Here is a 22,678-nt window from a genome sequence, read left to right as displayed (position 1 = left end):
CATCGGAATGCCCATCCCCTTGAGAGTGTCAGCGTACATGATGTTCAAGCCACTGCCGCCGTCCATGAGGACTTTCCGCGGTCGAACTCCTTCCACCACCGGGTCGACGACCAGAGCCTGCCTCCCTGGGGTGGGTACGTGCGCTGGATGATCCGACTGGTCAAAGGTGATCGCAGTCTGAGACCATTTGAGGAACGTAGGGTTGGTCGGCATGGCCATGTTCACCTCCCTGTTCACCAGCTTTAGTCGACTCTTGCTCTCAACGTCAGCAAAAATCATCAGTGTTGCATGTACTTGGGGGAACGGATCCTCCTTGTCCTCCTCATCTTGTTCATTGTCCTTTTCACTCGGTTGTCCTTCGCCGAACCCCTGGATCAGGAGGCGACATTGCCGAGTGGTATGCTTCGGATATATGGCGTTGCCCTCTTCATCCATCTTCGTGTGAATTGGACATGGCTGGTCCAGGATGGGGTTTCCGAACTACTTCTTCTTGGGGGTGAACTGAGCCTTCCCCTTGCCCTTGAACTTGGCATTGGTAACGGCTGCGGCCTCTGCCTGCGGAGTAGACGGAGCTTTCTGCTTCTGCTTCCGAGTGTTGTTCCCATCTCCATCGGCGACTGCTTTGTGCTTGCCACTACGAATGCGGTCCTCTTCTTCGCCATTTGCATAGAGTGCCGCTATCTCCATCATCTTACTCATGGAGATGTCGCCTGTTCGACCGAACTTCAGGTACAAATCTCTGTACCGCACGCCTGCCTTGAAGGCGTAGACTGCTTGGTGCTCTGTGACGTTCTCCACCGTGTGGTAGAGGGTCGTCCAACACTGAATGAAATAGCGCAGGGGCTCATTCTACTTCTGGACACAGTGCTGGAGCTCCACGAGGCTAGCAGGGCGTTTGCACGTTCCTTCGAAGGTCCTGATAAAGACTTGGGCCAGATCTGCCCAGCTGTAGATGCTTGAGGGAGCCAACTGGTTCAGCCACGCTCGTGCCGAGCCGTCGAGCATCAGAGGGAGGTGTTTCATAGCGACATGGTCGTCCCCTCCTCCGATCTGTACTTCCACTCGGTAATCGTACAGTCACGTTTCTGGCTTGGATTCTCCTGTAACTTGCTGATCCCCGTCGCCAATCGGAAGTTGGGAGGGATGTCAGCCGAACGGATGGCTCGACTGAAACACTCGGGACCAGAGACGATGGTCCTGCTTCCACTCGGACCGTCGATATCGTGACCATCGCGGTGGGCTCGGCCCCTGTCGACCCTCCTCTGGGCGATATGGCCTCTCGCGTCGGGCCTTGGATCATAAGTGTCGCCGACTGAACGCCGATCATCATGATGTCGGGGCTCGTAGGGCCCACCCCACGGAGGGGTGCATGAGCGGCGACGATCTTCGGGATTCATGGAACGGCTGCCTCCCCTGTGTCGCTGATGAGAACCGGGGCTGTGAACTGACCGATGCGTGTTCACGTGAACAGAACTATTGTGAATCCTGTTGTGCGACTAGGAGACCGTCGAATTTTGTTGCTGCGTCGTGTGCAGCAGGGCACGGATTTGCTCGATCCCTCTGCCAGCCTCTGAATCAGTCGACTGGAGAGAATCGGCTATCTTGGCGGCGGCAGCCAGGTTGAGGACGGGTGTGCGGAACACCTCCACGTTGCTCTGCCGAGTGTGCAGACTGGCAGAACGGCGGGGCTGACGGCGAGCGCCGGATGTTTCGCCAACCTCGTGCTCGTTCGGGCCAGTTTGGCGGGGACTTTCATGGGAGTTGGCCATGTGCACTTCAGCTGCAGGCCCGCGACCCAAGTACTCGGAAGGAAACTCACTCGGAACTGAGTCCGAGCGCTGGGACGGCGGCGCAATCACAACCGACTCTAGGACCACCACTTGTGAGGATGCGTTCTGGCGCGCCTGGGCGTGTTGCACCCAACGCTGGAGCCGCAGACGGCGGGACCGCTTGTTGCGGCGCGCGACGGCGGCGTAGGTCGACACCGGAGCCGACTGTTGGAGAAGAAGAATATCGCGGGCGCCGTTACGAAAGTGCGTAACCCCGCGACTGGGGAGTGCCTCGACGTCGAGAGGGGCAACCCGAAGCCATGCCGAATCGTCGACGATGAAGGAGAGAGTGCCGAAGAGGATCTCGTGACCCATGCTCAGATCTCCACCGAATGACATGATGAAAAGATGTAGTCGCAAACTCGCCGGAAGTCGCTTAGACGCCGGCCCCACGGTGGGCGCCAACTGCCGTGGGTATAAGTCTGACAGTAGATGTGTAGGGTACGAAAGGATGGGCAGAGCCTTAGCTACGGCGAGGTTGTATGAGTTCAGGCCCCTCTACGGTGGAGGTAAAAGCCCTACGTCTCAGTGCTCTTGGGAGCTTGTTGTCGAGTGGAATATGGATTACAATGAATTGCTAACCCCTGCACCAGTGGGGAAGGGCGGCTTATATAGAGTTCGTTACCCTTCACAACGGTTCAGTGCACAGGGGTGAAGTAGTGGTGAATAACTGCATACGTTACAGGTAACGTATGTCTTAAATGCTAATAAAGGTACATGGAAACGTATGACCGTTGCCCTCCAGGGGGTTACGATGTACAGAGTGGAATCCAGTTGGTAAGTTTGATACGCTCCGGATGCTCATCTCCGACTGGATGATGGAGGAATCGTCACCAACTGGATGATGGGAAGTCCTTAATTCAGTCGGAACTGACTAAGGGCCTTATCCCTTATGAAGGGTAGTCCTTGGGTAGGACCCATAGGGCAGGCCTATGACCCTACCCTAGGACTATAACCCCATCAACGACACTAGAAAAGTGTTGTTGACGTGTTCCTGACTTGATTCCTCCGCGGCAACAGAGCCAGAACTGCTCCCAGTTGCTCAACAATTAGCAATTGTCTTGCAATGGCCCACTAGCGCGTGGGTTCGCGGCAGTTTTTGAGGGTAGAGTATTCAACCCAAATTTGTTGGTTCGCCCGTCAGGAAGTGAAAGGATACTCTCAAGTATTAGTAGCTGAATGCGTCAAATTCAACCGCACCTGAAAGATTAGTATCTGCAAGCAAAGTATCAGCAACAAAGTAGTATGATAACAACGGTGTTAGAAACGATCTGTTGACGGCAGACTATTCCTAACTGTTGTATCAATGGCGCCAGAAGTTGCCCGTGGACGGGAAATATTCTTTCCCATCAACGTCGAGCGAAAAAGTATTGTACCAGGTAGCAGCAGTGTAACGAGTAACAGCAGTGACAAGGAACAGCAGTAGTGACAGCAGTAGCAAGTAGCAGCAGAAGAGCAAAGCAAGTAACAGCAGCAGCAACAATAGTAACAGCAGCAGAGCAAAACAAGTAACAGTAGTGGGACAAACTCGTAGGCAATGGGTCGGTGATTTGTTTGGATGACATTCATCATGCAACAGTTATAACACGGAGAGATATGTGGCTAGCTCCCGTTCGTCAATGTGATGTAGGCATGCATTCCGTGTGTAGTCATACGTGCTTAGGGAAAAGAACTTGCATGACATCTATTGTCCATCCCTCCCGTGGCAGCGGGGTCCAAAAGGATACTGCGGGATATTAAGGTTCTCCTTTTAATAAAGAAGCGGAACAAAGCATTAGCACTTGGTGAACACATGAACTCCTCAAACTATGGTCATCACCGGGAGTGGTTCCGGTTATTGTCACTCCGGGGTTGCCGGGTCATAACACATAGTAGGTAACTACAACTTGCAAGATCAGATCTAAAACACACATATAATGGTGACAACATAATAATTTCAGATCTGAAATCATGGCACTCGGGCCCTAGTGACAAGCATTAAGCATGGCAAAGTAGTAGCAACATCAATCTCAGAACATAGTGGATACTAGGGATCAATCCCCATCAAAACTAACTCGATTACATGATAGATCTCATCCTACTCATCACTGCCCAGCGAGCCTACGAATAGATTACTCACGAACGATGAAGAGCTTCATGGAATTGGAGAGGGAAGAAGGTTGATGATGACGATGGCGACGATTTTCCCTCTCCGGAGCCCAAAACGGACTCCAGATCGGCCCTCCAGATGAAGAACAGGATGTGGCGGCGCCTCCGTATCGCAAATGCGATGAAATCTTCTCTCTTGATTTTTTTTCTAGACGAAAGTGAATTTATAGAGCTGGAGTTGGGGGCGGCAGACCCATGTGGGCCCCACAAGCTTGGTTGACGCGGCCAGGGGGGCCACGGCAACAGGGCTTGTGGCCCACTGGCCCATCCCCTCCGGTGGATCTTTGCGCAGGTATTTTTCATATTTTCCAGAAATATTCTCCGTAAATTTTCAGGACGTTCCGAGAACTTTCATTTATGCACAAAAACAACACCATGGCAATTCTGCTGAAAACAGCGCCAGTCCGGGTTAGTTTCGTTCAATTCATGCAAATTAGAGTCCAAAACAAGGGCAAAAGAGTTTGGAAAAGTAGATACGATGCAGACGTATCAGTGGCGCACCACCTGGTGCACCATTACTATCCCAGACACTAATGACGCAGCTAAAATGCGCCATTACTAGGCCGAGAAGTGCGCCACTACTAATATTAGGATGGGGTGTTTTTTGGTTCTAAACTAATATGGGGTGTTTTTTGGTTCTAAACTACACTTGCATTTTGAGCAGGCAAAACTATCAACGCATATATCTGCTTCACATCCTCAACTAGGCATAATACTATCAAACCATACAAATGCGAGGATAATAGGCATAGAGGATATTTCCTTGTAATTATTTGACTTCTCTAAAGCTGGGGCAAAATCGAAGGTATCGAAAATATCTCAGAGAACATTATCACATAGAATTCAGAGCAGGATATCACATAGATGACTTTTAACTTATACGGCTTATAGAACATGGGCAAAAAGTAAACATGGCTTTTCAAGATCCATCTCAAGCTAGCTGACTAAGCAGGCCCTCATGAAAAATGAATACCTGCTTTGTTGAACAGAGACAGCGGGTACAGGAAATCAACTTGGCTCAGCTTGGAAGACCCCTTCTGTGCAAAATCACCTTGCTGCAATATACCCATAATCTTTTGTTTGAAGCTAGCACGGTCGTCTGCCGCGTTAGCGTCATCCATTTCCATTTCGTCATCCTCTCTCTCGACACTCGTCTCCATGCTCAGGTCCTCGACCATATTGGCTAGCATCGCAACATCGTCGGGTGACATCTTCTCCTCACCCATTTCAGATTCTTGGGCAAGCTGGAGAGATTGCATCGTCTTGTAATTCTTCTCTAGCAACTCAAGGACGCGCTTCTGAGTGAGTTTTGCGTCTACACCAAAACTGACAACTTTAACAATCAAGAATATGGAAGTTGTCAATTTTGGTGTAGACCCAAAACTCACTCATACATGTATTGCTATTGCTCTGGGTTGACAGGGCAGAACAACACTACTAAGACACGTGATTGTTCAACTCAATGAGCCAAACATCATACAACCCTGAATTACCCCAAACCACCAATCTCTGAGCAGTCTATTGTAGAGCAAGCACAGTAGAAAACAGATATTGTAGCATAGCACAAACCTAGTACTGAATTATCTGCCAAAAACAAAATTTTCAAAGATACGAGAAAACTAGGAGCCACAAAGGAGAGTGCATGTACCTTGAGGCGTGAGGAGAGGGGTTGGCCCTGGAACCAGCGACTGAGCTCGAGAACCATGCGCGGGTCGAGCTCGACGGCGACAACGGCCTTGACGCCGGCCTCGAGCAACCGCTTGGTGAGATTTCCCGTTCCGAGCCCGATCTCGAGGATGGTGTCGGTGGGCTTGAGGCCGGCCTTGGCGGTGATGGAGTCCACCAGCGCCGGGTTCCGCACGATGTGCTGGCCCTTGGACTTCTCGAACGGGATCCCGCCCTACAGCCACGCGCCGCCGCCTCCACCGCCATCGTGGTGCTTCTTCTGGATCTTGCCGCCAGCCATGGTGGTATTACTGTGGGGTATCCTGGCGTGTCTGCCTGCCTGGGGAGGAGGAGGTCTCGGCTAGGGTGAGGCGGCGGTCGGCTGTGGCGCGCGCGGGGAGTGGGTGGAGAGAAGAAGCGGCTAGGGTTTTCGAGGCGCCAAGGAAAATTGAAAAAAAATTGTTAGTAGTGGCACACCGTGGGTGTGGTGCGCCATTACTAGTAAAAACTAGTAATGGCGCACTTTCCCCTGGTGCGCCACTGCTAAGTCTGGGAAGGGTGTGAAGCGAGGACAAAACTAGTGATGGCGCACCACACACGAGGTGCGCCATTAGTAATATGGCCATTAATGGCACACCTATATCTGGTGCGCCACTGCTATATAGCAGTGGCGCACGACATAGATGGTGCGCCATTAATGTCCATATTAGCCATAGCCATTTTTCTAATAGTGTCAGTCCGACATAACAAAATTTCAAAGGGAAAGATTCAATTTATGACATCAAGACAGCAAGGGACAAACACCATATGATGCAACTATATTAACAAAGCTCGATATACATCAAAATCATGATATCTCAAGAACACAAGAGAGGGAGATGGAGAGGGAGAGAGAGAGAGAGATTAACCACATAGCTACTGGTACATACCCTCAGCCCCGAGGGTGAACTACTCCATCTTTGTCATGGAGATCGCTGGGATGATGAAGATGGCCTCCATTGATGATTGCTCTCTCTGGTGGGGTGCAGGAATAGGGCTCCAAATGAAATTTCATTGGGACAAAGTCTTGCGGCGGTGGAGCCGAAGTTCTAAGTTGACTTTTGGAGGTTTTAGGATTTATAGGAGTTTTTAGCGTTTGAATCACGCGGAACGGAGCCATGGGATGGTCCCAAGCTATCAGGGCACGCCCAAGGGGTGGCTGTGCCCTGATGTCCCGGGGGAACCTGGTGGCCCCCCTCTAGTGGTACTTTGCTCCAATATTTCTTATTTCTTCTAGAAAAAACCATCAAAAAGTTTCACGTGATTCCGAGAACTATTATTTTTTGCGCAAAAACAACAACACAGTAACTTTGCTGAGAACAACATCAGTCCGGGTTAGTTCTAATTAAATCATAAAAAGTGCATCAAAACCATATAATAGTATTGTAAACTTAGGTAAATATGGCATGAATACTTCATAAATTATCAATAAGTTGGAAATGTATCACGCTACTACTAAGTGGGGGGCATCGGCTGGCCCTGTCTAACCATAGTACTAACAATGGGTCCACATCCCGTGCTACTACTATCAACTTAGTAGCGCTAGTTTTACACCCCGCGCTAGTACTATTGTTTATCCCGAGGCACAATGGGGGACCACTTAGTAGTAGTGTGTGTCAATTAACCCGCAATACTACTATGCCCTACCAGTAGAGCGGTTTTGTTTGCCCGCGCTACTACTATTTAGTCATTAGAGCGCTTTTTGTCCAGGCTAGTACTATTTAGTAGTAGTGCACTAGTGCGTGCCAGTTAACCTGCCCACTACTAAGTGGTTGCTTATAAAGTTTTCCTAATAGTGTAAATGGACCAAGTAACGACATTTAGTACAAATTTAGCTTGCATCCTTGCCAAACAATGGCTCAGGACAACCAATCAAAATCATTGTGTTAAAAGCTACTCCCCCAAAAAATCCATGAAACCCTAGTCAATCCCCATATGCCCTGATCCCTCTTTGGGTGCAAGAAAGAAAATTTATGGTAAAAAATCCCCTCAAAATGTCAACCCGATCAGATTTATGGATCTCAAGAAATTTAGAAACGATGAAGGGCTATAAAACAGGAACGCAAAATAGAAGAGAACAGAGAGGGAGATCCAATCTCGGAGGGGCTCCTGCCCCTCCGCTGCCATGGAGGACATGGACCAGAGGGAGAACTCTCCTCCCATCTAGGGGGACTCCAAGGAAGAAGGAGGAGGAGGGGTCTCTCCCTCCCCCTCTCTCCCGGTGGCGCGGGAGTGCTGTCGAGGCAAGGAGCGTGACGACGATCTACATCAACAATCTTGCCGCCATGAACACCAACTCTCCCCCACCCCTCTATGCAGTGGTGTAACACCTCTTTTCCCGCTATAACTCTCTACTTAAACATGGTGCTCAACAGTACATACTATTTCCCAATGATACGTGGCTATCCTATGATGTTTGAGTACATCTGTTTTGTCCTACGGGTTAATTGTGATATGATGTTATTGGTATGAGTTGTGTGTTGATATCATGCTTTCCTAAGGTGCCTTCCGTGAGGTGCGCATGTGAAGCATACACGCTGGAGGGTTTGAATTATGTTCATGGTTCACTTATAGTTGGTGGCGAGAGTGACAGAAACTTACACCCGAGTAAAATAGTTGTGCGCGTATGGGAGTAAAGAGGACTTGATGTTTAATGCTATGGTTGGGTTTACCTTAATTATATATAGTAGTTGCGGATGCTTACTAGAGGTCCAATTGTAAGTGCATATGATCCAAGTACGGAAAGTGTGTTAGTGTATGCCTCTCCCTCATTGCACATGATAAGTATCTATCATGTTCTATTCAATTGCCTATGGACAATCTTTTTCTTGTGCTACAAAAAAAGCTTTCTACTAAACATCCCCTAACTTTGATTTCCACACTCTTTATTTTATTGCAAAACATAACCTAACTTTTATTTACTTGTTCTTTATTATCTTTTAAAAATATCTATTACACGTACTAAGTACTTCTAGTTTTATTCTTGTTTTAGGTAAAGCAAACGTTAAGTGTGCATAGAGTTGTTGTTGGAAATATGCCCTAGAGGCAATAATAAAATGGTTATTATCATATTTCCTTGTTCGTGATAATCGTCTATTGTTCATGCTATAATTGTATTAACAGGAAACAGTAATACATGTGTGAATAAATAGATCACAATGTGTCCCTAGCAAGCCTCTAGTTGGCTAGCTCGTTGATCAATAGATGATCATGGTTTCCTGATCATGGGCATTAGATGTCATTGATAACGGGATCACATCATTGGGAGAATGATGTGATGGACAAGACCCAATCCTAAGCATAGCACTAGATCGTATTGTTCGTATGCTAAAGCTTTTCTAATGTCAAGTGTCTTTTCCTTCGACCATGAGATTGTGCAACTCCCGGATACCGTAGGAGTGCTTTGGGTGTATCAAACGTCACAACGTAACTGGGTGACTATAAAGGTGCACTACGGGTACCTCTGAAAGTGTTTGTTGGGTTGGTACGAATCGAGATCGGGATTTGTCACTCCGCGTGACGGAGAGGTATCTCTGGGCCCACTCGGTAGAACATCATCATGTGCTCAATGTGACTAAGGACTTAGTCACACAATGACGTGCTACAGAACGATAAAGAGACTTACCGATAATGAACTTGAACAAGGTATAAGTATACCGACGATCGAATCTCGGGCAATTTCTTTACCGACAGACAAAGGGAATTGTATACGGGATTGATTGAATCCTTGACATCGTGGTTCATCCGATGAGATCATCGTGGAGCAAGTGGGAGCCACCATGGGTATCCAGACCCCGCTGATGGTTATTGGCCGGAGAGGTGTCTCGGTCATGTCTGCATGTGTCCCGAACCCGTAGGGTCTACACACTTAAGGTTCGATGCCGCTAGGGTTATAGGGAATTGTTATACGAGGTTACCGAAAGTTGTTCAGAGTCCCGGATGAGATACCGGACGTCACAAGGAGCTCCAGAATGGTCCGTAGGTAAAGATTGATATATAGGATAGATGGTTTTGGACACCGGAAATGTTTCGGGCGTCACCGGTAGTGTACCGGGACCACCGGAAATGGTCCCGGGGGTCCACCGGGAGGGGCCACCAGCCCCAAGAGGTAGCATGGACCAAAAGAGGGAGGGAAACCAGCCCAAAGTGGGCTGGTGTGCCTCCCACAAGGAGGCCCAAGGCGCAGGAGGTGGAGAGGGGGGAAATCCTAGGCGCTGGTGGGCCTAAGGCCCACCTAGGGGTGCGCCACCCCCTCCCCCTGCCCTGGCCGCCGCACCTCCCATCTGGGGGGGGGGGGGCTGCCGCACCACCTAGGGTGGGAACCCTAGGGGTGGCACCCCCCTTTCCCATCTGGTGGCCGCCGGCCCCTACGGAGGGAACCCTAGGGGTGGCGCAGCCCCTCCCCCTCCTCCTATAAATAGAGAGGGGTTTTGGCCCTTGGGAGACAGACTTTTGCCTCTCCCTCGGCGCAGCCCTGCCCTACTTCCTCCTCCTCTCTGCCGGTGCTTGGCGAAGCCCTGCCGGGAGACCTCGTCTCTCCATCGACACCACGCCGTCGTGCTGCTGGAGTTCTTCCCCAACCTCTCCCTCCTCCTTGCTGGATCAAGGTGCGGGAGACGTCACCGGGATGCACGTGTGTTGAACGCGGAGGTGTCGTAGTTCGGCACAAGATCGGAATCACACCGCAATCCGAATCGCTGCGAGTACGACTCCATCAACCGCTTTCTAGTAACGCTTCCACTTAGCGATCTTCAAAGGTATGAAGATGCACTCACCCCTCTCTCGTTGCTGGTCTCTCCATAGGAAGATCTGAATATGCGTAGGAAAATTTTGAATTTACGCTACGTTACCCAACAGTGGCATCCGAGCCAGGTTTTCTATGCGTAGATTCTATGCACGAGTAGAACACAAAAGTTGTGGGCGATGATGTGTCAATTTCCTTGCCGCTACTAGTCTTATTCTTTTCCGGCGGTATTGTGGGATGAAGCGGCCCGGACCGACTTTACACGTACGCTTACGTGAGACTGGTTCCACCGACTGACATGCACACCGTGCATAAAGGTAGCTAGCGGGTGTCTGTCTCTCGTACTCTAGTCGGATTGGATTTGATGAAAAGGGTCCTTATGAAGGGTAAATAGCTTTGGCATATCATCGTTGTGTCTGTCACATAGGTAAGAAGGCGTTCTTGCTAGAAACCCAAATCAGCCACGTAAAACTTGCAACAACAATTAGAGGACGTCTAACTTGTTTTTGCAGGGTTTGACATGTGATGTGATATGGCCAAAGTTGTGATGTTGCATGTATGATGTATGAGATGATCATGTTATTGTAATAGGTTTCACGACTTGCATGTCGATGAGTATGACAACCGGAAGGAGCCATAGGAGTTGTCTTAATTTATTGTATGAGATGCAACGCCATGTGCTTACTACTTTTACTTCATTGCTAACGGTCACCTATAGTAGTAGTGATAGTAGTAGTTGGCGTGACGACTTCATGGAGACACGATGATGGAGATCATGGTGTCACGCCGGTGACGATGATGATCATGCGATGCCCGAAGATGGAGATCGAAAGGGCGAAGATGATAATGGCCATATCATGTCACTATATGATTGCATTGTGATGTTTACCATGTTTTACATCTTATTTCTTAGAACGACGGTAGCATAATAAGATGATCCCTCTTAAAATTTCGAGAACGTATTCCCCTAAGTGTGCACCGTTGTGAAGGTTCGTTGTCTCGAAGCACCACGTGATGATCGGTTGTGATAGATTCTAACGTTCGCATACAACGGGTGTAAGCCAGATTTACACACGCGAAACACCTAGGTTGAATCAACGAGCTTAGCATGTACAGACATGACCTCGAATACAAGAGACTGAAAGGTCGAACATGAGTCGTATGGTTGAATACGATAGGCATTAAGTTGCTCACCATGGTGACTAGTCCGTCTCACGTGATGATCGGACACGGGTTAGTCAACATGGATCATGTATCACTTAGATGACTAGAGGGATGTCGATTTAAGTGGGAGTTCATACTTAATTTGATTAAATGAATTTAATTGTCATGAACTTAGTCTAAAAGTTGTCTTTATAAATATTGTAGATGGCCAACGTCAACCTCAATTTCAACGCATTCCTAGAGAAAAACAAGCTGAAAGATGATGGTAGCAACTATGCGGACTGGGTCCGCAACTTGAAGCTCATCCTTGAAGCAGCTAAAAAGGCTTATGTCCTTGATGCGCCGCTAGGTGACCCTCCCGCTCCCGCAGTAGCCCAGGACATTCTGAACGTCTGGCAAACGCGGAGTGATGACTACTCTCTGGTTAGGTGTGGCATGTTATACAGTTTAGAAACGGGGCTCCAAAGGCGTTTTGAGCAACACGGGGCATATGAGATGTTCCAGGAGCTGAAGCTAGTTTTTCAAGCTCATGCCCGTGTCGAGAGATATGAAGTCTCTGACAAGTTCTTTAGCTGTAAGATGGAGGAGAACAGTTCTGTCAGTGAGCACATACTCAAAATGTCTGGGTTACACGGTCGTCTGACTTCACTAGGAGTCGAACTTCCGGATGATGCTATAATTGACAGAATCCTCCAGTCTCTCCCACCAAGCTACAAAGGCTGTGTGCTTAACTACAACATGCAAGGGATGGAGAAGACCATTCCTGAGTTGTACTCGATGCTCAAGTCTGCAGAAGTAGAAATCAAGAAAGAGCATCAAGTGTTGATGGTCAACAAGACCACTAGTTTCAAGAAAGGCAAGGGTAAGAAGAACTTCAAGAAAGACGGCAAAGCTGTTGCCGCGCCCGGTAAGCCAGATGCCGGGAAGAAGAAAAAGAATGGACCCAAGCCTGAGACTGAGTGCTTCTATTGCAAGGGAAAAGGTCACTGGAAGCGGAACTGCCCCAAATACTTAGCGGACAAGAAGGCCGGCAACGTTAAAGGTATATGTGATATACATGTTATTGATGTGTACCTTACAAGCGCTCGTAGTAGCTCCTGGGTATTTGATACCGGTGTTGTTGCTCACATTTGCAACTCAAAGCAGGAACTGCGGAATAAGCGGAGACTGGCCAAGGACGAGGTGACGGTGCGCGTCGGGAATGGTTCAAAGGTCGATGTGATCGCCGTCGGCACGCTACCTCTACATCTACCATCGGGATTAGTCTTAAACCTTAATAATTGTTATTTAGTACCAGCTTTAAGCATGAACATTGTATCAGGGTCTTGCCTAATGCGAGACAGCTACTCATTTAAGTCAGAGAATAATGGTTGTTCTATTTATATGAGTGATATGTTTTATGGTCATGCTCCGCTGGTGAATGGTTTATTCTTGATGAATCTTGATCGTGATGTTACACATATTCATAGTGTGAGTACCAAAATATGTAAAGTTGATAATGATAGTCCCACATACTTGTGGCACTGCCGCCTTGGTCATATCGGCGTTAAGCGCATGAAAAAGCTCCATACTGATGGACTATTAGAGTCTCTTGATTTTGAATCATTTGACACATGCGAACCATGCCTCATGAGCAAGATGACTAAGACTCCATTCTCAGGAATAATGGAGAGAGCAACCGACTTATTAGAAATAATACATACTGATGTATGTGGTCCAATGAACGTTGAAGCTCGCGGTGGCTATCGCTATGTTCTCACTCTCACCGATGATTTGAGTAGGTATGGGTATATCTACTTGATGAAGCACAAATCTGAGACGTTTGAAAAGTTCAAGGAATTTCAGAGTGAGGTCGAGAATCAACGTGACAGAAAAATTAAGTGTCTATGATCTGATCGTGGAGGAGAATATTTGAGTCATGAGTTTGGCACACACCTAAGGAAGTGTGGAATCGTTTCACAACTAACGCCGCCTGGCACACCGCAACGCAACGGAGTGTCTGAACGTCATAATCACACTTTATTAGATATGGTACGATCTATGATGTCTCTTACCGACTTACCGCTATCATTTTGGGGATACGCATTGGAAACTACAGCATTCACTTTAAATAGGGCACCGTCTAAATCCGTTGAGACGACACCGTATGAAATATGGTTTGGCAAGAAACCTAAGTTGTCGTTTCTTAAAGTTTGGGGCTGCGATGCTTATGTGAAGAAACTTCAACTAGAAAAGCTCGAACCCAAAGCGGAGAAATGCGTATTCATAGGATACCCTAAGGAAACTATTGGGTATACCTTCTATCTTTGATCCGAAGGTAAAACCTTTGTTGCCAAGAACGGATCCTTTCTAGAGAAAGAGTTTCTCTCGAAAGAAGTAAGTGGGAGGAAGGTAGAACTTGATGAGGTTATTACACCCCCTCTCAAACAGGAAAGTAGCGCAGCGCGGGAAATTGTTCCTGTGGCGCCTGCACCAACTCAAGAGGAAGTTAATGATAATGATCATGAAGCTTCGGATCAAGTTACTACTGAACCGCGAAGGTCCACAAGGGCATGCTCTGCACCAGAGTGGTACGGCAACCCTGTGATGGAAATCATGTTGTTAGACAACGGTCAACCTTCGAACTATGAAGAAGCGATGGCAGGCCTGGATTCCAACAAATGGCTTGAAGCTATGAAATCCGAGATAGGATCCATGTATGAGAACAAAGTATGGACTTTGGTGGACTTGCCCGATGACCGGTGAGCCATAGAAAATAAATGGATCTTCAAGAAGAAGACTAATGCAAACGATAATGTAACCGTTTACAAAGCTCAACTTGTCGCAAAGGGTTTTCAACAAATTCAAGGAGTTGACTACGAAGAGACTTTCTCTCCTGTAGCGAAGCTGAAATCAGTCCAAATCATGTTAGCAATTGCCGCCTTTTATGATTATGAAATTTGGCAAATGGACGTCAAAACAGCGTTCCTTAACGGGAACCTTAAGGAAGAGTTGTATATGATGCAACCAGAAGGTTTTGTCGACCCTAAGGGTGCTAACAAAGTGTGCAAGCTCCAGCGCTCCATCTATGGGCTGGTGCTAGCATCTCGGAGTTGGAACATTCGCTTTAATGAGGTGATTAAAGCGTTTGGGTTCATACAGGTTTATGGAGAAGCCTGTCTGTACAAGAAAGTGAGTGGGAGCTCTGTAGCTTTCCTCATACTGTATGTGGTTGACATATTATTGATGGGGAATAATATAGAGATGTTGGAGAGCATAAAGGCCTATTTGAACAAGAGTTTTTCAATGAAGGACCTTGGAGAAGCTGCATACATATTAGGCATCAAGATCTATAGAGATAGATCGAGACGCCTCATAGGTCTTTCGCAAAGTACATACCTTGACAAGATATTGAAGAAGTTCAATATGGAAAACTCAAAGAAAGGATTCTTGCCAGTTTTGCAAGGTATGAGATTGAGTAAGACTCAGTCACCGACCAGGGCATCAGATAGAGAGAAGATGAGTACTGTCCCCTACGCTTCAGCCGTAGGCTCTCTAATGTATGCCATGATGTGTACCAGACCTGATATAAACATTGCCATAAGTTTGGTAGGTAGGTACCAAAGTGATCCCGGTATGGAACACTGGACAGCGGTCAAGAATATCCTTAAGTACCTAAAGAGGACTAAGGAGATGTTTCTCGTTTATGGAGGTGACGAAGAGCTCATCGTAAAGGGTTACGTCGACGCTAGCTTCGACACAGATTTGGATGACTCTAAGTCACAGACCGGATACGTATATGTGTTGAATAGAGGGGCAGTGAGCTGGTGCAGCAGCAAGCAAGAAGTTGTGGCAGCATCTACATGTGAAGCGGAGTACATAGCTGCTTCAGAAGCGGCTCATGAAGGAATTTGGATGGAGGAGCTCATCACCGACCTTGGAGTGGTTCCAAGCGCGTCGGGTCCAATGACACTCTTGTGTGATAACACTGGGGCCATTGCCATAGCCAAGGAGCCCAGGTTTCACCGGAAGACGAAGCACATCAAACGTCGCTACAACTCCATCCAGGACCATGTCGAGAGTGGAGTAATAGATATCTGTAAAGTACACACAGATCTGAATATTGCAGACCCGTTGACTAAACCTCTTCCACGAGCAAAACATGATCAACACCATACTGCTATGGGTGTTCGATACATCACAATGTAACTAGATTATTGACTCTAGTGCAAGTGGGAGACTGTTGGAAATATGCCCAAGAGGCAATAATAAAATGGTTATTATCATATTTCCTTGTTCATGATAATCGTCTATTGTTCATGCTATAATTGTATTAACAGGAAACAGTAATACATGTGTGAATAAATAGATCACAAAGTGTCCCTAGCAAGCCTCTAGTTGGCTAGCTCGTTAGTCAATAGATGATCATGGTTTCCTCATCATGGGCATTAGATGTCATTGATAACGGGATCACATCATTGGGAGAATGATGTGATGGACAAGACCCAATCCTAAGCATAGCACTAGATCGTATTACTCGTATGCCAAAGCTTTTCTAATGTCAACTCTCTTTTCCTTCGACCGTGAGATTGTGCAACTCCCGAATACCGTAGGAGTGCTTTGGGTGTATCAAACGTCACAACGTAACTGGGTGACTATAAAGGTGCACTACGGGTATCTCCGAAAGTGTCTGTTGGGTTGGTACGAATCGAGATCGGGATTTGTCACTCCGTGTGACGGAGAGGTTTCTCTGGGCCCACTCGGTAGAACATCATCATGAGCTCAATGTGACTAAGGAGTTAGCCACACGATGACGTGCTACGGAACGAGTAAAGAGACTTACCGGTAACGAGATTGAACAAGGTATAGGTATACCGATGATCGAATCTCGGGCAAGTTCTATACCGACAAACAAAGGGAATCGTATACGGGATTAATTGAATCATTGACATCGTGGTTCATCCGATGAGATCATCATGGAGCAAGTGGTTGCCACCATGTGTATCCAGACCCCGCTGATGGTTATTGGCCGGAGAGGCGTCTCGGTCATGTCTGCCTGTCTCCCGAACCCGTAGGGTCTACACACTTAAGGTTCGATGACGCTAGGGTTATAGGGAATTGTTATATGAGGTTACTGAAAGTTGTTCGGAGTCCCGGATGAGATCCCGGACGTCACGAGGAGCTCCGGAATGGTCCAGAGGTAAAGATTGATATATAGGACGGATGGTTTCGGATACCGGAAGTGTTTCGGGCATCACCGGTAACGTACCGGGACCACCGAAGGTGGCCCGGGGGATCCACCGAAGGGGGCAACGACCCCGGGAGGTAAGGGGGGCCAAGTGGGGAAGGGAACCAGCCTCTAGGTGGGCTGGTGCGCCTCCCCACTCAGCCCAATGCGTGGGGGAGAGAAAAGGGGGGGCAAACCCTAAGCCAGGTGGGCCTAAGGCCCACCAGGTGGTGCCCCACCCCTCCCCACCCTAGCCGCCGCCCCCCTTTCCCATCTGGTGGCCGCCAGCCCCTAGGGAGGGAACCCTAGGGGTGGCGCAGCCCCTCCCCCTCCTCCTATAAATAGAGAGGGGTTTTGGCCCTTGGGAGACAGACTTTTGCCTCTCCCTCGGCGCAGCCCTGCCCTACTTCCTCCTCCTCTCTGCCGGTGCTTGGCGAAGCCCTGCCGGGAGACCTCGTCTCTCCATCGACACCACGCCATCGTGCTGCTGGAGTTCTTCCCCAACCTCTCCCTCCTCCTTGCTGGATCAAGGTGCGGGAGACGTCACCGGGCTGCACGTGTGTTGAACGCGGAGGTGTCGTAGTTCGACACTAGATCGGAATCACACCGCGATCTGAATCGTTGCGAGTACGACTCCATCAACCGCGTTCTAGTAACGCTTCCGCTTAGCGATCTTCAAAGGTATGAAGATGCACTCACCCCTCTCTCATTGCTGGTCTCTCCATAGGAAGATCTGAATATGCGTAGGAAAATTTTGAATTTATGCTACGTTACCCAACACATGTCTGCCTGTCTCCCGAACCCGTAGGGTCTACACACTTAAGGTTCGATGACGCTAGGGTTATAAGGAATTGTTATACGAGGTTACCGAAACTTGTTCGGAGTCCCGGATGAGATCCCGAACGTCACGAGGAGCTCCGAAATGGTCCGGAGGTAAAGATTGATATATAGGATGGATGGTTTTGGACACCGGAAATGTTTCGGGCGTCACCGGTAGTGTACCGGGACCACCGGGGCCACCGGAAATGGTCCCGGGGGTCCACCAGGAGGGGCCACCAGCCCCAAGAGGTAGCATGGGCCAAAAGAGGGAGGGAAACCAGCCCAAAGTGGGATGGTGCGCCTCCCACAAGGAGGCCCAAGGCGCAGGAGGTGGAGAGGGGGGGAACCCTAGGCGCTGGTGGGCCTAAGGCCCACCTAGGGGTGCACCACCCCCTCCCCTTGCCCTGGCCGCCGCACCTCCCATCTGGGGGGGCTGCTGCACCACCTAGGCTGGGAACCCTAGGGGTGGCACACCCCTCCCCTCCTCCTATATATAGTGGGAGTTTTGGGGCTGTTTTGCACACAGTTTTCCCTCTCCCACGGCGCAGCCCTGCCCCCCTTCTTCCTCCTCTCCCACGGTGCTTGGCGAAGCCCTGCCGGGAGACCTCGTCTCTCCATCGACACCACGCCGTCGTGCTATCGGAGATCTTCCCCAACCTCTCCCTCCTCCTTGCTGGACCAAGGTGCGGGAGACGTCACCGGGCTGCACGTGTGTTGAACGCGGAGATGCCGTGGTTCGGCACTAGATCGGAATCACACCGCGATCTGAATCGCCGCAAGTACGACTCCATCAACCGCGTTCTAGCAACGCTTCCTCTTAGCTATCTTCAAAGTTATGAAGATGCACTCACCCCTCTCTCTCGTTGTTGGTCTCTCCATAGGAAGATCTGAATATGCGTAGGAAATTTTTTGAATTTATGCTACGTTACCCAACAGTTGTATAGGTGGTTGATATAACTTGAGGGAATATTTGGTCTACCTTTAGCTCCTCATTGGGTTCGATACTCTTATTTATCGAAAAGGGCCACAAATGATCCCCTATACTTTTGGGATATCAAGATCTTTTTCTGGCACCGTTGCCAGGGAGCAATAGCGTGGGGTGAATATTCTCGTGTGTGCTTGTTTGCTTTATCACTAAGTAGTTTTTATTTTGTTATGGTTTTCTATCTTTAGTTATGGGTAGGAAACACAAAATACCAAAAAAATAGGTGTACCTACCGAACCAATGGTTGAAGAACCACCCAAAATCTATCATACCGTTGAAGCTTTTTTACTTGGATCATCTTCGATCCCTATGTGCTCGTGCTTAAACTCCAACTAGTTTATTTGAGAGAAAATCATTAAATGAGCATGCTTATTATGTGCGACACCGCTATCTCAAAAAGGGAAATTTTATGGCATCATATTAATACTTTACATTGCAATGCTTGGAATTTATGTGAAATATATGATTTTACTTGTTGTTCTGAAGATCCTAAGAAACACCTTCCCAACCAATGTGAGTTTAGTGATAATGGAATCTTACCTTCTTATGTTAAAGGTGTTTATAGTTATTATAATGTTAAACAAACTGAAGAATTTGTTGCTTTTAAGGGTGCTTATGAAATTGCTTCTTTGATTGAATAGTATGATGCTACTCTTTACAAATCTGAAAAAATTTCCATAATTAAATATTGCTATGAATACTATGCTTCTAATGCTTATGTTAAACTATATATTGAGGTCTCCTCTACTGTCCAAGAAGAGACTAATATTTTGCAGGAGACTATGGAAGAAGAAATTGATGAAACTGTGAGCTCATTGGATGAAAAAGATGATGAGAAGAGTGAAGATCAAAAGTACGAAGAACGGATTCGCTACCATTGCCCACCTTCTAATGAGAGTAACTCTTCAACTCATACATTGTTTAATTTCCCTTCGTGCTTACCGAAGGATGAATGCTATGATAATTGCTATGATCACGTTGATTCATTTGAAATATCTCTTTTTGATGAACTTGATACTTTCTATGCTTGTGGCCATGATGACAATATGAATTATTCTTATGGAGATGGACTTGCTATAGTTCCTTATGTTAAGCATGAAATTGTTGCTATTGCACCCACACATGATAGTCCTATTATATTTTTGAATTCTCCCAACTAAACTATTTCCGAGAAGTTTGCTCTTATTAAGTATTATATTGATGGGTTGCATTTTACCATTACACATAATGATTTTGATGGATATAATATGTATGTGCTTGATGCTCCTACTTCCAATTATTATGAGAGAGGAACTACATCTCCACCTCTTTATGTTTCCAACACGATAAAATTGCAAGAAAGTGCTTATGCTATGTATGGCCTTTACTTGATGTGCATGAATTGTTCTTTATGACATTCCGATGCATAGGAAGAGAGTTAGACTTCGTCATTGCATGATATATGTTGCTTTGTGCTCAGTACTAAATTAAAAATCATTGTTAATTAAAATTGGCTTTGATATACTTGGGATCCGGGTGGATCCATTACTTGAGCACTCTATGCCTAGCTTAATGGCTTTAAAGAAAGTGCTGCCATGGAGACAACCCGGAAGTTTTAGAGAGTCATTTATTTCTGTTCTGTGCTTCTAAAATGTTTAAAAACAAAAAAATAAAGTGGGGAACTTAATAATTTTTCAAAAAGAAAAGTGAAAGTGATAAGGACGAGCACCGTTGAAGTGGGGGTTAGCCTTGAACTTTGTTGATGCCCATGGAAACATTGTGAATCTTGATTACAAAAACTTTAAAAAAAAACTAATTATCCCATTGTATAAATACCATTTTATTATAAAAATAACGTGCCAAGATTTTCCTTTAGGATGATTAGATTGCTTGTTGCTATGTGCGGTGCAAAAACAGAAACTTTGGTTGCAGTGCGTGAATTTACATTTGTACTGGAATGTTGAAAGTTTCTGAAATTTTTACACAGTAATGTTATGCAAATTTTTTATTCAGTCCTAATGTTTTAGAATTTTTCAAGTTACACAAGTATGGTCAATGTTTAGATTACTAATAATTGTCCTGTTTTTGACAAATTCTGTTTTTGATGCATTGTTTTGCTCATTTTGATGAAACGATCGATTGTATCAATGGTATAAGCCATAGAGAAGTTATATTACAGTAGCTAAAATGAAAAAACAAAATACGAATGGTTTTGCAAGAGTACTTAAAGTAGTAATTTGCATTATTATACTAACGAATCTCATGAGTTTGCTATTAAGTTTTATGTGGATGAAATGTTCGAAGTTCGAGGAGATCTTGATATGAGGAGATGGAGGAGAGGCAAGAGTTCAAACTTTGGGCTGTCCAATTCACCTCAAGTAAATATCCAAGTAGACTCAAGCGTCTAAGCTTGAGGATTCCCCGGAAGGCATCCCATCTTTCTTCAACAAGTATCGGTATGATTTCGTCTTTGTTTCGTTCACGTGATATGCGTAAATCTTGAAGCGTCTTTTGTGTTTAGTTTTCACTTTTATTTTATGCACCATGCTGGTATGAGATATTCCATGGTTGATTTATAGAATGCTCATTGCACTTCACTTATATATTTTGAGTATGGCTTTATGGAATGCTTCATGTGGTTCACTTATATCATTGAAGATTGGATTGCTTGTTTCTCTACATATAGAAAACCGTTATTTGAAGTATTTATTAGAGCATGGTCTTTTGTAGAAAGAATTAAACTCTCATGCTTCACTTATAACTGTTTAGAGAGTCAAAGGGAATTGGTCATTTACATGGTTAGTCATAAAATCCTACATAAAACTTGTAGATCACTCAGTCTGATGTGTTTGATTCCTTGTAATAGTTTTGCGACATTAAGATAGTAATATGTGAGTGCACTAGTTGTTGATTGTGTATTAGTAAGAATATTGATGTTAAGTTCCCAAATCATGCATGTATAATATCTGGTTATGCGATGAAGTTGGAGCATAATTTAACCTTGATTGAAATCCTTTGTGCTGTTATAATCGGAGTCACGTGATGGTTAACTCCTCCCAACCCTCTCCCTTGGGGCATGCGAGTAGTGCTTTTCTTCGAGAGAGCTAATAAAATCTTGCAATAAGTATGTGAGTTCTTTATGACTAATGTGAATACATGGATATACACACTCTTACCTTCCCGCAATTTTCTAGCCTCTACGGTACCGTGCATTCCCTTTCTCACCTCAAGAGTCGATGCAAACTTTGGAGGTGCATCCAAACCCCGTGATATGATATGCTCTATCACAAATAAGCTTTATTATATATTCCTCAAAACAGCCACCATACCCACCTATTATGGCATTGCCATAGCCATTCCGAAATATATTGCATGCTACTTCCACCGCTTCCATTTTTATAACTTGAGCATTCATTGTCATATTGCTTTGCATGATCGTAAGATAGCCAGCATGATATTTTCATGGCTTGTCGTTTGTTTATGTCCGTGCTATGTTAGATCATTGCACATCCTGGTACACTGCCAGAGGCATTCATATAGTGTTGGGGATATAACCACACTGTATAACCCGCCCTACTAGGCCAAGTCATTATTATGTCGACTGAATGTTCGTACTCAAGATGGGCCCTGACATGCAAGCCTGGAGGCACAAGGCGGGTAACCAAGGTGAACCAGTTGGCAGCCCACGACACAAAGATTGCGACTCAAGTCCCACAAGGTAGAAGGTCGCCAAGAGTTTCCTTGCTTGAGGATCAAGGCGAGTTAGAGACATATCGGGTCACGAATCAAAACGTGACCCGGACTCTTGTAACCCTAAGATCCTGACCTGTATATAAAGGCGAGTCCCTAAGGCCAATAGACTTAAGTTACAATCCATCGTTAGCTAGGTCAAGCGAATCCGCTCCCTTGTAATCGATATCATCATCAATACACACAAAGCAGGGCATATGCTTTTACCTCCATCGGAGGGGCCGAACCTGGGTACACTCGTCTCTCGTTCCCGATCAACCCCTTTGAGTCGCCACATAGCGGTGATAGACTCACACTTAAGTTGTCTCACAAGGACCTCTGTCGTGACAAAACCACGACATATAGAGTCG

The 22,678-nt window shown here is 46.6% G+C and overlaps 1 pseudogene; it reads right to left on the bottom strand.

Annotated features, from left to right (window-relative positions):
* Positions 1 to 4,933: 4,933 nt before the first annotated feature.
* On the bottom strand, positions 4,934 to 5,943 carry LOC123428789 (annotated as a pseudogene).
* Between the last annotated feature and the right edge of the window lie 16,735 nt (positions 5,944 to 22,678).

This window comes from Hordeum vulgare, chromosome 2H (assembly GCF_904849725.1).
Source record: "Hordeum vulgare subsp. vulgare chromosome 2H, MorexV3_pseudomolecules_assembly, whole genome shotgun sequence".
Taxonomy (NCBI): Eukaryota; Viridiplantae; Streptophyta; class Magnoliopsida; order Poales; family Poaceae; genus Hordeum; species Hordeum vulgare.
This window is presented reverse-complemented; position numbering and strand designations above follow the sequence as displayed.